Source organism: Pipistrellus kuhlii, unplaced genomic scaffold, assembly GCF_014108245.1.
Source record: "Pipistrellus kuhlii isolate mPipKuh1 unplaced genomic scaffold, mPipKuh1.p scaffold_m20_p_15, whole genome shotgun sequence".
Classification (NCBI taxonomy): Eukaryota; Metazoa; Chordata; class Mammalia; order Chiroptera; family Vespertilionidae; genus Pipistrellus; species Pipistrellus kuhlii.
In genome coordinates, this window is record NW_023425460.1 from 3496006 (window position 1) to 3499741 (window position 3736).

Sequence of the window (3736 nt, forward strand, 5' to 3'; positions counted from 1 at the left end):
CCAGGGGTAGGGGGTGGTGGGGCGGGTGTGTGTGTGTCACTGTACTATTTCCTCAGGTCAATGGGCCTGGAAATGTGTGGAAAACATTTTCTTCAACCATACAAACAGGCTTACAAATAAGAATTCAGGATGTCATTCACTTAACTCTTTTATTTTTTCACTCAGCATTCTAACTAAACAAATATGAAAAGTATTGTTTTCATCAGGTAGGGAGGGCCCTCGTGAGTGGCTCAGGTTATTTGAGTCAGGAAGCCTGAGAGAGACTATATTGCTGAGGTAACTGAAAGTCAAATAGGTTAATAATCAAATTTTATGCGGTAAAGATGGGCTACATATGCTGCAGTGACAAACTCCAAATCGCACTCAAGGCCCAGGTAGATCCATCCAAGTGATCTTCAATATTTTCCCTGCATTTGCTCAGGTTTCCAGAATGCTGAGTTACACAACATATAACCACCAATGCTGCTGCTCCCACACGGCAGCAGAGAACAGGGCATTTCAGACAGTGCACTTGCCCTTATCTGTTTCTACGCAGGTCACAGACCAGCCTTCATAAGGCCTCTTGGATTGAAATATTCACAGACACACAAAAGCAACAACAACTGTAAAGCCTATAAGAAGACACCTGCTATTTACCATATGGGGGCCTAATAGACACAGCTTGGACAATAATAAGAAGTGTCTTGGTCTCTCAGTGGCTTGGTGAAACCACAAAGAGATGGCTCACTTCTATTCTCCTGGTTAAAAGGTTTTACCATCATCCACTCATTTCAGACTTTATTGTTGAGTGCCTCTATTGTGTGCAGGAAACACAGTTCTTCAACATATCATGTATGTTCAGGATTATAGCATCTCTAAGGGTATGACAAGATGCCCGCATAAATATGTAGCTTATACATATGTTGTCCCCGCTAGTAGATACCTGAGTTCTTGGCTCTAGTATATAAGCACCGGTAGCTTGAAAAGGTCAAGCACACCATTAAGCTTGAATTAAGGATATCCGGAAGATAAGAGTGATTGAGAATGCCCTGAATTTAAGCAACTCAGTTCACAGTGTTTATATCAAGGGAATTTGAGACAAACATAGAAGATCTTCAAACCAGCAAACTTCAGCGTGTGCCCCACTGTCAGTTCCTGATGGGAAGTGGGCTGGTTGAGTAGCAGGAGGGTTGAGAACCAGGAGGTGATCTGAGAATATACTATTGAACTGAGCAAAGCTTCCCTATGGAGCTGCTGTGGCTTTCACCCTCCACACCTGGAAGGACCCCAGACTGCTCCCAAGATGTCACCCGACAAGGTGAGGGTCATAGCATCTCCTGAGAGGTCAGAGTGATGCAGTCTTGGCTCCATGTGTCACCCAGGCTACTGCACTAGGGACCAAGCTACTATGGGTGGGGCAGGGCTAATGCCGTTTATTGCCCATGTTCTCTTCTGCCCATGTAGGAGTAGAGGAGAGGTCTCTGTGCTCAGAAAGGGTTAAAACCTGAATTTTTTTGAAATACTGGCCTTAGTCCTTGGCTTTCCTTGGGCTGTGTCTACAGAACCCAAATGGCCCTCCTTACTTATTCTCTATGCTGGAGAGTGAACCAGACCCCATGATGAGGTGGATCTAAAGCTTGTCCTAGGGCTTGGGGTCTCCACAGTCTTGGCCTTCAACTACCACAGGCCACTTCTTTTCTTCCTATTGAGTCACTTTTGCCATTTTTACTCCACTCGTGTCAAAGAAATAGGTTGCCTTACATGCTGGGGTGGGTAGTGGTCACTTTTAGAGGGACTGACAGACCACCATGACCTTGCATGGATCCCAATGGCCATACTGTGGTGTGTGGTCCACCCCCACAGGCCTAGTCTCTTGGACCAGAGGTGGGCACGTGACACAGGCCGATTTACTTCCACAGGAATTTTGACCTGATATCAAGCAAGAGTTTCTGACACATGACTCTGTGCTTGGGCAGTGAGAGCCGGAAGCAGTAGGAGGTGGTGGGAAAGAGACGAAGAGAAGTGAGGGTGCACAGAGGCAGAAGCAGGGAGGCCGCACAGCGCTGTGTGTGCACCCGCAGTCCTTGAGCCACCTCAGAACTCTTCATTCTTAGGAAATATCCCTCACTGGACTTAAACCACATCCACTGCTTTTTCCATTTTTATTTGTAATGAAATACCTTTGTCAGCTCCCTGGCGGATGGCGTCCAGGTGTGACTTCTGAATTGAAGATTATTAGCTCACCCTTGGATAACTGACATATTTCAGAAGCTGCCAAACCCTGGGCCTTTTTTTTTTTCAGTAATAAGAACAAGGTCTCAGCAGAGAGACTGAGCTGAGTGCTGCTGGGAGGTGTGGTCCTTGTTTTCCTTTTTTAACCTATCAATAATCACTTTATTTATTTAAATTATTTTTCATTTTTAAATTATAGCTGACATACTGTGTTATATTAACTTCAGGTGTACATCCTGATTAGTCATTACATAACTTACTAAGTGATCATCCCAATCAATCTCGTACCATCTTACACCATGGTGATTAGATGTGGCTTTTTGCTCTCAGACCTGCTGTCCTACATCTGAGGTGTGGCTGGGGAGTGTTGGGAAGAGGGGTGTGGGAACAAAGGAGGGCTGGTTTCCTTTCTTGTTGCCTCTCCTATGAGCCTGTGCTTCATCCAGATGTCCTTCCAATTTCTTAAGCACCAGTGTCATTAAACTCAACTGGTACACAAAGGCCTTTGGCCCAGAAGTTGACAGGCAGGGAGTGTAAGGGTTGGGATCATATGACCTTTCGTGTGATCAAGTTGTAGCACTGACATACCTGGGGCCTTCTGCAAATCTCCTGTCTGTGAGGTTGGAGGAGGAGGAACTGGTAAGGTGACTCCGACGAGGTGGCGAGGGGGAAAAACCTCCTGGAAAAGGCCAGGGGAGTGCTGGGGGTGAACCTGAGCATGGCTGGACTCTCTGTTCCTGAGATCTCAGCTGGAATGGGGATTGTAAGGTGGGACTCCCTCCCATGAGCCAACAGACAGTCACAATGACAGGGTAGAATGAGGTGCTGGTGTGCAGGGATGCAGAGGAGGCTACTCAACTGGGCCAAACAGTCCTGCCAGGTCAACAGATGACCTGCCAGGTCAGACCATGGCGCTGTGCTCCTTCTGGGGTTCAGGCCTTGAGGCAAGGAGCAGCCACTGAACCTCTCAGCCCTGGGGCTCCCGCTAGCATCGGCCAGAGGAGTCTGGAGCTCCGGGATAGGTTCTGAGCAGGCATGAAATGTGGGTGCCAGGGATCTTAGCCCTGGACAAAACGAGCTAATCCCTGGAGCAGGGTAAGGAGGTAAGAGAAGGGAGAGTTAAGGCTTGAGCACATCTCCATTAAGTGGTCAGGAAGAGGAGGAGGGGCTAGCAAAAAGGGATGATAAGGAACTGCCCTTAGGGAACACCAAAGCAAGAGGAGGAAGAGTGACAGAGGAGGGAGTGACAGAGGAGGGAGTGACAAGCTGGGTGGACAGTTTGAGGAGGCAGAGGGCTGAGGAGGAGCCTTTGGATTTTGGGACCTAATTTGATCCCTTGCAATTGGGAAAGCAGTCTGGCCCCTTCTCCTCCTCACAGAGCAGCCAGTGTGTGAAGCCAGCTGTGTATTTTATTCTGAGAGAGGAGTTCCATGGGAGCCCTCGGCTGTCCTCATCCCAGGGCTCTGTGCAGAAGCCTGCCACAGAGCTCTCAGGCCTTCATTTTCATGTGGGCAGCACAGGGGAG